This window comes from Dromaius novaehollandiae, chromosome 21 (genome assembly GCF_036370855.1).
Source record: "Dromaius novaehollandiae isolate bDroNov1 chromosome 21, bDroNov1.hap1, whole genome shotgun sequence".
Taxonomy (NCBI): domain Eukaryota; kingdom Metazoa; phylum Chordata; class Aves; order Casuariiformes; family Dromaiidae; genus Dromaius; species Dromaius novaehollandiae.
The window spans coordinates 8865663-8877619 of NC_088118.1; positions in this window are offsets into that span (position 1 = coordinate 8865663).

Genomic DNA, 11957 nt, shown 5'->3' on the forward strand with positions numbered 1-11957 from the left:
GGGGAATTGGGACATATATGAGCTGCAACATTCAGGTATAGACTTCAGTGGAATAAGGGTAGCTTTTATAAAGAGCTATGTAAGCTCCAGGTGATTGATGAGAGAAATGGCAGGGCTGGGGAGATGGGGAGGAATATTGTCCACACTGTGTCTGACCTCTGGGACACTGCTTTTCCTACATGTCCACACTTCATAAAGAGATGCACTTTGATAGCAATTGGAGAATGTTGCTGTCACTTATTCTGAAAGCTTGATAATCATGATAATAGTGGTAGTAGTAGTAATAATAATACCTTTAAAAGCAGAAACACTTATATGTTCTTGAAGTTTCCATCTTTCAGCTACACTCCTGCAACCTCTCCAGTTAGCCATGGAAGACTTGAAGAAAATTATAGGGAGAGATGTGGTTCATCAGGCCTTTTTGCATTGTAATGAGCCCCATGGTGTATTTGGTGCTGAGTCCATGAACCTCAGCTACTGCGAGGAGATTGAGCAAAATGTTCAAGTCAAAGTCAGAATTAAATCCCAAACTGCTGTAGAGCGTTAACAGATCCCACTGAGGGCCATTACCAGCAAAGACTCACTGGGGGCTGATTAGAGCAGAAAATTGTAATCACTGATTACAGGTAGGCAAAGGAAATGTGCAGGTGGCTCTGGTACCATGTTAACCCTTGGTGTGTTTTTCAAGCAAAATGGCCAAGCATGGACACTGAGAGCCTGGGAAGGGAGATCCTTTCCCCCACATGTTTTCCATGGCTCTTCCTGGGGGCAGTGTGTGGGTGGGGGTGTGCAATGCTGAATGCAGGACAATGACATGAGACCTGCTGGGCTCCCCAGGGGACAAGGGGACAGTGAGGCCCTGGTGTCTACTCATAGGCCTCAGTGACAGAGACAACAGCTATAGGGGACATAGACCTCAGTTCTTTTGGAGGCTTTCAGCCTGTTTCAGGCAGTTGGCCTCCCTTGCTGCCCGGGCACACTGCTGTCTAACTAACTTGCATACTAACTGGTGTGCAAGTATACTGTGGGAGAAAGTGTCAAAAGCCTTCCCAAACTTGAGTTAACTGACGTTCACTGTTCGCTGTTCCTCCATAAACACAGTTCTTTTAACACAGAAGGCCATGAGGTTGGTGAGGCATCAGTTCCCCTCAGTAAATCTTTGCTGACTGTTCCCAGTCACCTTCTTCTCCTTTGTTTACCTAGAAATGGGATCAGAGAAGACTTGGTCCATGACACACTCCTGTCACCCTTGCTGACCTATCTGGCTTAGCTGTGCTCGGAAGGTGTCCTCCACACCCTCCAGAATCCTCTTGGACTCTTTCTACCCTGCAGCATTGCCCTCCCAGGATATGCCAGGGAGATTAAAGTCTCCCCAAAGGAGCCGGGGTCTGTGATCCACAGAATTCCTCAGGTTGCTTAAGGTTGCTTTTGTAGTTCTGCAACAGCTTGTGCATCTCCCCTTCCTCTTGTTTTGTGACCCAGGCTTTGTGCCTTTGTGTATATTTGGGCTGCAGAACCTCAGCTGTGGCACCAGGGCTGAGCGCAGCGTTGTTGCTGTGAAACCTGTTCCCCAGAGCCAGGGACACCATGTATGCAAAGGCCAAAGTTCAGCACAGAGACCTGTTGGTGTAGATAGCAGATAGCAATGTAATGATGATATGAGGCACCCACGAAGAGAGCAAACCCTGCAGTAGCAAAGGCCAGAGAGAAACAGAGCTGGGCTGTGCAGCCATGTCAGGAGAGGTGTTTGGTGCCTGAGCTGAGTCTGTAGCACCTTGGGGCCTGTGACGGAGGTGACCGGATGTCCAGGAAGGACAAGGTGCCCCTGAGAAAGTGCCTGGGCCTGAATAGCCTGCGATCCAGCTATGCTGCAGCTGAATCATTAGCACAGTCCCTGTTCCTATCATAGGGAATGAGAAAAGGCTTAGGGAGAGGAAAATGAGCAGGGTTTGAGAGTATAGGCATACGTGTGCAGACCTTGGTGGGATGTGCCTTTCTGCTGGACACCCCATGCATTTGACAGCCCTCCAGGCCTCTTGTCGTTGCATTAAATCAAGTGTCTGCCCTGAATTACATGAGCTATTTGCAATGTGGAGATCTGCATATATTTCAGCTTCAGAGTGAGGGGAGCTCTTGCAGTAGTAGACGTCAAATGTCATTTCAGATGGCCAAGGAGATTCTCCACCCGGCCCCTACTTGATGCTCCACAAGGATGCAGGTCTCCTAGTTGCTCCATCAGAGCAAGGGACACTGGTACACATGTTGGACCACCTCTGGCACCTCAAATGTCCAAAAGTGTGTGTAAACAACTGGCACCCACCCTCCATCTCCATTGATCACTGTGGGAGCTTGGGCAAGGAGATTGCCTGCAGACACCCATTTTATGCACCCCAAAACTTGGGCAAGGGGAATCCCACCTCCTGTGCATTTGTGGAGTGCATGGGAGGCTGAATGCCAGTCCATCCCAAGGGGCTTCTCAATGGGCATTAGATGTATTGATTTCTTCCTCTAAATCACTCCCTGAAGCACAAGTCAATGAACTGGCTTCTTGTCTTTTGCAGGTGTCCTGTCTTCTTAGGAGATGGGAGCAGGGCCTTCTAGAGTGAGACATTTCCACCTCCCTCAGATAATCATCCTCTGGTGAGAGCAACTGCAATCCTGAAATCAGTCTCTCTCCACTGTTTAGGGAGGGACCATCGGTGATTGTCTTAGTCTACTTCAGTGGACATTTCCCTTGGGTGACCCTGCTGCCTTTCAGGAACTGTCAGCCTTGGAGCCCCAGGAATATCTTGAGGATGCACAGGGCACAGGGAAAGTCACATCTTCAGCTGGGCCTCTGCTCCTGAGCTGGGTCTGGCTCCTGGGACTGCAGGAGCCCATGGCAACCTGTCATGCGCTGCAGAGAGACAGCTCTGTCCAGGTGCAGCTCCTCTTAAAGGAGCAGCAAGACTGAGAGCACTGCCTGCAAGCACCAGAATGAGATGAGTGACTCAGAAGTTAAAGACAGCAACAGGAGGACAGCTGAGAGCTCACTGTGAGCAGAAATCTTCACCGCCCTTGACACAGTAAGTCCCTGGCTGCAGGCACTGCTGCTGTGGTTCCTGGCAGTTTCTTCTGAAGCTGGCACCTTCCACAGCTGATAGGGTCTGTCAGGGTGGCTCTCACAGCTTCTCCTGTTTGGAGCAGCTGGTGCTTTAGAGCACAGATTCCCAGCCACATGGTCAGATTGACAGGGCATCACAGCTACATTCTTCAGGGGGTGACGCAGGGGCATGAAGCCAGGGAGTGACCCAGGTCTGCCCAATGCTGCATTTCAGAGCAGTGTCCCTGCACCCCAGGGTGCTGTGTGCCCCGGGGCAGCGACTCTGCTGCCTGCGAGCGTCAGCACTCAGCCTGTCCGGGGAGCTCCCTGTGGTGCTGCAGGGAGAAGCTCTGCATGGAAGGAGCGACCGGCATCAGGGCAGGTTCATTCTGCTGTTGAGAGGGTGCTGCATGGGTCAGGCCTGCTCTCAGCTCCAGATCACTCCCAGAACATTTTCTGAAGGGGACTTTTCAAGAGGAAGGTATATGCTGGTCATACCTGCAAAGGGCAGAGCTTTCCTTCCTGAGTGTGTGCTTAATCTCCCCATCTCTTGACAGGGCTGCAATGGAAACAGAGTTGCTCAGTTTAGACAAGAAACTGCGACTCCTGAACTGTTTCACTGAGAGATCAAAAGGTCTGCAAGGAACCTCAGCAAATCCCTTCAGCCACCCCTCTGCCTACACACAGCACCACCATAATCTTTATTAGCCTCCTCAGAGTTGGTCTTAGCAGCTGCTTAGCACCTGCAAACTTGAAGATATCTGCCCCTGGGACAGTGGCAGGCAGCAGCACTATGATGCATGAAAGAGAGGAAACTCCTCACAGGAAAGGCTGTGGAAGGGTGTATGTGGGCAATTCCCTGACAGCTTCTGCAATGCTGATGCCTTTCCCTGAGGGAGCCCCTGTGTCTCCTCTGCCACCTAGCAGAGCCTCTGCCCTCAAGGCCACAGCATCCAGGGCATGGGACACCTCCTTTGCAGTCCAGACTCCAGGAGAGCAGAGGTGTGTCTGTGCTGTATGTGCCCATTTTACCACTGCCTGACAGAGGGGCTGAGAGCAAAACCTCCTCTGCAGGGGTGATATACTACACAGCTGAGTAAGATGCAGGCTTTCTTGTGTGCACTGGATCTGGAGGTGTTTGCATGGGAGCAAGGGGTCCAAGACCCCTTGCAGTCTGTGAGTCTTTGGGCTATGCAGTCTGTAGGGCTGGGGAATGCACCAGGTCTCCCTAAGGAGACATCCTCTTTTGGGCAATGCACTAACCCAAACACTTTTGCCCCTCAGGATTCTCTAGGAATGGAAAAAGCCAAGGATTTCTATCCCTTCAAGAGATGTGCCCCGTGTGTGGTGAGTAAGCCCCTCTGCTACAGCCCTTCTTCTGGAGAATGGGTTGTGAAGGGGTTGCACACCCCTTCCCCATTATGAGTAGGCTTAATCGGAGAGAGGATGTGGACACAGAGCTTGCCTGTACCCCCTGCCCCGCAACCCCTATTGTGGCTGCAGATGTGGTGCAGATGGTAAAGTGATGTGAGGATAGGCTCTACCTTAGTGGAATGGGGGCCTCTGCAATGGGTCCTGTAACCCCTACCTTCATGTGCCTATTTTCCTCCCTTGCACACAGTGGGAGCTGGGGGTGACTGATTTGGATACAGACACCTCTGTTCAGAAGGGTGAAAGAGGAGGAGATGAATTCCTCCCAGGGTTCTTCTCTTTCGAGGGTGATAGGCTGGATGCTAATGTCATCTGTCCCTGCAGGACTTGGAGAGTATTCCCACAGGGTCACTGTATGAAATCCCCCTCATTCAACTAAGGGCATCCATTCCCAGAAAGTGCCCCTCCCACCCCACCCCCAAATACATGTTGCTGTTTCCTCTCTCCATGTACCCAGTGTGGCAGAGCACATAGTGTGAGCTAAGGAACTGAAGTTACAGATGAGTTTCAGATATGAAAAAATCAGTTTTGTTCTGGAGTCATACTTGTGGTTTGGCTGGATACCAGGGCTACACTTGTGTGCACACCCCGAGCACTTTGGCCATTAGCTCCTTGCCTGGCCCGAGAATTTCCTGGCCAGTCATCTGCACAGATGAGAGAATAGGCTGTCATGAGACAATGGACTGCCTTGAAACTAGGTGATTGACTGGACCTAGGTAATTAAGTATTTGACTGAGAGTTATGGCAGCCCTGCAGGTGAGAATTTCTGAAGGTTCTAGAAATTCCCCCGTGGCAAATCCTGCTGTGTCTAGTCCAATTTGTATCCCAAAATGTGTTGATAAACATCCTGGGTGGAGGATCCCAAAGTGTCCTTGCTGCAACAGTGATCAGAGTGTGCATAGCTATGACATTTGTAAAGAGTCAAATACAAAGTGTTCCTGCAGTTATTGTCACATACTATGTGGTTGAGGTGTATCAATAGCAATGAATTATGCATGTGCTGGGTGGGCACGTGGGTCCCCAGACAACGGGATTAGACCTGAGCCAAATAGGGGTTCAGGAGTCTCACCTAATCCAGCTGACAGCACTGCAAGGAGACTTTGTCACTGCACAATGACTGACCATCCTGTTTTGATTCTGAGTGTCTGTGTAACAAGCGGGGCTGTCTCCTCTGGAGCCCATGGACAGAGGACCCTGTTCCCTATGGTAGACTGCAAAAGCACAGACCAGAGCAGAAGTAGAGGAGGCAATGGAAGGTCCTGCTGGCAAGGAGAAGGGACATGTGGGGAACTGCTCTGAGAAATGCTGTGGGTTTTGTTCCAAGTCAGTCCTAACTTGTCAATATCTTCTCCTCCCTGGACAGTCCTCCAAAGCCCAGAGGTAGCAAATGTCCAACAGCAGCTTCCTCAACGAGTTCCTTCTCCTGGGGTTTGCAGACACACAGGAGCTGCAGCTCTTGCACTTCTCGCTCTTCCTGGGCATCTATTTGGTTGCCCTCCTGGGCAACAGCCTCATCATCATAGCCATAGCCTGTGACTACCGCCTCCACACCCCCATGTACTTCTTCCTTCTCAACCTCGCCCTCCTCGACCTTGGCACCATCTCTGTCACTGTCCCCAAATCCATGGCCAATTCCCTCTGGAATACCAGGGCCATTTCCTACTCGGGATGTGCTGCCCAAGTCTTTTGGTTTCTCTTCTTACTTTCAGCAGAATATTTCCTTCTTACTGTCATGGCCTATGACCGCTACATTGCCATCTGCAGACCCCTGCACTACGGGACCCTCCTGGACAGCAGAGCTTGTGTCAAAATGGCAGCAGCTGTCTGGGTCAGTGGTTTTCTCTATTCTGCCCTGCACACTGCTAACACATTTTCAATACCACTCTGCCAAGGCAATGCCCTGGAGCAGTTCTTCTGTGAAGTTCCCCAGATCCTCAAGCTCTCCTGTTCAGACTCCTACCTCAGGGAAGCTGGCCTTCTTGTGGCTAGTGTTTGTTTAGTCTTCGGGTGTTTTGTTTTCATTGTGGTGTCCTATGTGCAGATCTTCACTGCTGTGCTGAGGATCCCCTCTGAGCAGGGCCAGCACAAAGCCTTTTCCATGTGCCTCCCGCACCTGGCCGTGGTCTCCCTGTTTGTCAGCACTGACATGTTTGTCTACCTGAAGCCCCCCTCCATCTCCTCCCCAGCTGTGGACCTGGTGCTGGCTGTTCTGTACTCGGTGGTGCCTCCAACAGTGAACCCCCTCATCTACAGCATGAGGAACAAGGAGCTCAAGGAGGCACTGAAGAAACTGATTCAACTGGTACCAGATCAGCAGCTGTAAGTTGCCCATCCCTCTTTGTAAGTGACTTGAATTTATCTCAGACAACTCTTGTGCTTTGACCATTCTCCCTGTGATAATCATGCTTGTACAGAATTATTTAAACTCATCCCACTTCTCCAGAGGCACAAACCCTGTCTGCCTAAGCCAGAGGCCTTCTGTAAATGTGTCTATCACTGTGTCAGAGCTGGCCTGGTTCTAATAAAAGGCTGTTTACTCAGTGCTGTGCTTGAAAGCTGGTTTCTTCTTCCAAAGCTGGAGACAAGAATTCACTCAAGGGCTTTCACCATGAAAAGGACTGTTGCTTTCTGGAGGGTTTCCATGGGCTCAAGGTGATGAGCTCATAGGGTGCTGTGTTAGGGAATGAGGGCTGCATTCAGCTCTCACTTGTGGGTGCCCAGTGCTCCTGGAGATGCTGAATCCTCAAAGAGTATCTGCCTGGGACTGTCTGCCCTATGATAGGGCTGGTGACAGATGTCCACAGTGGGGACCCTGCAGGCAGAGGGAAGGGAGCCTGGAGAGGGGTTCATGTCACCTTCATTGAAAAACCCTGGGCTGGATCTCGGGACACACCTGGATACAGCCTGAACCATTTGAAATGTCCTGTGATTGCTCAGAGCATCATCGACATCACAGATCCCTTGGTAGGGGGTTGTCAGGTGCAATGATGCCCATCCAGCTGCATCTGCTTCTCGCCCCAACCACCATGGCCAGTGCAGAGTCACCCCGAGGCCCTGGGGCACCCCTTCCTGCTCACTCTGCAGAGCAGCACCACCCGCTTGGGGCGCTGTGGGGAGCATAGGGGAGGCTCCAGGAATGGCCAGGCAGGCCAGCACTGATGCACTCCCTGGGGTGAGGACACACACTGGTGGGTTTTTGGGGCAGAGCCGTGTCTCGTGGAGGGGAATCAAGACATGCTGGGCACAGAAGAGTGGAGGCCATTTGCAGCCCTGGCTGCACACCCCAGGTTTATGGGTAAGTTTTGCCGTGTGGCCAGCTTGTTCCTGCTGGGCTCAGGGCCGGTATCGAGGGGAAGGGCCAGGCCTAGGCAGCCTCTCCTCTGGCCCAGACCCCATCAGGCCCTGGGGACAGCTGTGTGCTTACCTCTGTGCGGGACATGGCCAGGGCTGGGCAAGGTGCAGAAACTGTGGAGGCTGCCAAAGCAGGAGGGCTTTGGGGGACAGAATGTGGCAGACAGATGAATGAATTTTTTGCCTTAAACATTTCTTGGTGCATGGGGTGCAGGCAGGCCATAACCCCAAACAAGCCATCTGTCCCTGGCGGAAACAGGACTGCCTGCTGCGACCCCCGAGATGGTCTCCCTGCGACCACCCAGAACACACCGAGCCTGTACTGAACGAGACCACAATCGGGCAGAGACTTTGGGATCCATTTTTAGCACAACTTCTATAAAACTTGCTTGGCATGAGTGCTAAATTTGCTGAAGCCTTAGGCCGTACTCCCTAGTTGGGTAAGAAAGGGCCCCAGAGCTGGTGCAGGCGGGAACGATAAGGGAGTTACCAGCAATTTGCATTCCTGTGCACTGCTGAAACAGTGCTAATTGCTGGAGTTACCACCTCTTTGTCAAGACCTTGAGAGATGATGGTGGGACCCGAGGAAGGAAGACACACCTGTCTGCAGAAACTGCAACAGAAAAGATAAGGGAGAAAAGAAACAGCCTGCCTAGGAACAACGATGAGATCCAATAAGCAGCAGGAGACCCCAGACTCAAAAATTACTATTGGTCTGAACTACCACGTGGGGGGGTGGGAAACTTAATTTGAAAAAGCTGTAATTGCCCAGGGATCTCTTTGTTCAGGGTCCCTCTTCGGAGGTACCCAACTCGAGCTGTAACCACTGCACGCGTGTCATTCCGAGCTAACCTAGGGTCAGACCCAACTCGAGTTGTAATTACTGCACGCGCACCACCAAAACTTACACCCAGGGTGAAGAGGACCCACCTACCACCAGACAGGAGCCCCCCCCCACTGCCGAGACTCCCAAAGGAAGAGGACCAACAGGACGCCGCTGGATCCACGGGTGGTGATCTCTCTCTCTCTCTCTCTCTCTCTTTCCCCCTCTCTTTTGTTGAATGTTGGTAAGATCTGTTTTTGTCTAGCTAGTTGCAGTATTCGCCATTGAATTATCCTATTTGACCACATGCCTTATCTTTGTGTTAATAAATCTTAAAACCGGTTGGCTGGTGTCGTTTCACCTTAATTCAGTCCAAGGGCATCACGAACTTGGTCATTTGGCCCCAAGGGGAGGGAGGTTGTCCTGAAGGACTCCTTTCAGGCCGCGACATAATTGGCGTAGTCGGCAGGATGCCCTTGAGATACTGAACCTACCAGAAGGGACCAGGGCCCTTAGCGTGGCCCCTTCCTTGGGAAGTGCATGACAGGAGCGGGGACAGAGGATCTTGTTGTAAAGATCCATACTGGGTACGTGAACCCACAGTAGGCTGAAGAATTTGGAGTAGTCTCCTTTTGTGTTGTGTGATAGTTGTTGTCGGGATCGATTTGAGGATCCGACAGTGGAGGATAATCCTCTCTTTGAAAAATTGAAGGGCTATAAAGCCCTGCCCTCTCTTCCTGGCATGGCTTGGGCCCAAAACAATTGGCATGACTCAAAGGCGGTGGCAGATAGGATCACTCTTTTGGCAAAGGAACGAAAACTGCAAAAGGGGAAAGGAAAAGCAACAGTTTGTGCAGTTTTAGGGGCGGCACTAATTGCTGCCCAGAGGGAGAGGCAAGGCGATAAAGAGACAATTGAGTCCTTGCAAGAACAGGTTAGAAACTTGCAAAGTCAACTCACTGCTGAACGCAAGCATACTCTGCGGCTTCAAACAATCTTATCGGACTCATTAGACCGAGAGAGAATCCTGCGGTCTGAACTGGAAGAAAACAGACGGGGGTTTGATGATAGTGAACTGGGATTCTCGAATTTGGCAAAACTAGATGGAAAACAGGCATCTGATCTAAAATCCACATATCCAATTAAAGAATTAGAAGACAGCAGGGACCTCTTTTATCCTGGAGATGGGAACGTAGTAATGAGACCCTTGATTAAAACTGAAACCATTGATAATGGTCAAGGGGGTATTCAACAACATACCACGCGTATTATCCCCTATTCCCCTCAGGACTTGGCTAAAATACAGGAAAAATACTCCCGGGGCTCCTGGGAAACTGAAACTGAGTATGTGTGGAGAGTCTCCCTCACTGGGGGGGGATCGCATTCTGCTGAGCGAAGATGAGGCTAGAGGATATTGGGGACCCGGAGTCTTCCTAACCACAAATGATAATAGGGAACCATGGTCCTTGACCCAGAGGGTAGCCTACTGGGCAGGAGGATTAGACCCAATGGAAAGAGGAGACCCTTTTTCTATTAAAACACCCACAGCAGCCCACATTTTGGAAAGCGTGCAGAGAACTGCTTGCCTCCAATTGATGCATGACCGTTTGCTGCTTCCACAGCAGCCCTCCCCCATGCAGTGTGTGGCAGACCCCGAGAGGTTACATCCTCTGATCAGGGGACTTCCTGATGCTTTAAAGCTATATGCTGTTCAGCTGCAAGACCGATTACGAGCTCTCCGACTGAGGGGAAGGGGAGGCTCCCCTGACATGACTTGGGGGGAAGTGGCACAGGAGCTAATTAATTATGGAAGGCGTATGGGGTTCACTGGCCAGGGGGAAACAAAGCATAAAGCAGAAATAAGAAGAGTTGAGGAAAGTGGGAGGCAACATAAATCGCCGTGACCCCCACGTCCTGGGAAACCGGTACGGGTGTCGGGTAGCAGGAGACAATTATTATGGGCAGAAGGCATTTCAAAGTGAATTCCCAGAGAAGTCATGGATAGGTTACCAACTCCCAACCTGGAAAGTTTGGTAAGAAGTTGGGACAGGATAAGGGGAACCCCATCTTCCTCAAATCCCAAAGATCCTGCTCCCTTATCCCGAGAACCTAGAGTAGTAACCCCATCTGCACCCCAGGAAATTGATCTGATTGATTGATTTTAAAAGCCCGGAGTCGGGAAAACCCCCCAAGCTGTCCCTTTTAAGTGAGCCGGGGGATGGCCAGTGGGTCCACTTAAGGAGGCTCACAGAAAACAGCAGAGGAGACTTGTTGATAACTTTCCCACTAGGGCCCTTTAAAACTCCAGTTACTTTCTTAGTAGACACTGGGGCCCAGATATCAGCTCTTCGGAAGGATATTGCTGATAACAATGGAATAGTGGCCGATAAGAAACCAATCTGGGTCACTGATGTTTTTGGTAATTCTAAACCACAACCGACAGCCCGAATTAAATGCTGGCTGCCAGGTGATGAATCTCCAGTTGAAACCACAATGATACTAGGAGATTTGCCAACAAATATTATGGGACTTGACCTACTAAAAGGCCGTACCTGGGTAGACTCGGGAGGAAAAGAGTGGACATTTGGACTCCCTGTAGCCTCAATGAGGCTGCTTCAGTCAGCACCCGCACTTCCTCCTTCAAAAATAATCAATGTCAAACCCTATGCTCTGCCATTAGGAGCAAGGGAGGGAATTGCCCCTGTAATAACTGAATTACGAGAACAGGGGATAATTATTCCCACTCACTCACCTTATAACTCCCCTGTATGGCCAGTCCGTAAAAACCAAATGGAAAGTGGAGACTGAAAATTGATTATCGGCGTCTGAATGCCAATACAGGTCCTTTAACAGCTGCTGTGCCTAATATAGCTGAACTGATTGCAACTATACGGGAGCAAGCCCATCAAATTTTAGCAACCATCGATGTTAAAGACATGTTTTTTATGGTTCCCTTGCAGGAAACAGATAGAGATCATTTTGCTTTTACATGGTTGGGCATGCAATTCACTTTTACACGTCTCCCCCAGGGATACCGCCACTCACCAACCATTGCCCACTACGCACTGGCACAAGAGCTTGCTCAAATCACACCTGAAAAAGGGGTCAAAGTATATCAATATATTGATGATATATTGGTTGGCGGCTCTGATGCCACTGCAGTGGGAAAAACCCAATCTGAAATAATTAACCATTTGGAAAGTTTAGGACTCCAAATTCCGACAGAAGAGATACAGCCTCCCTCTTCTGAGGTGAAATTCCTAGGCATTT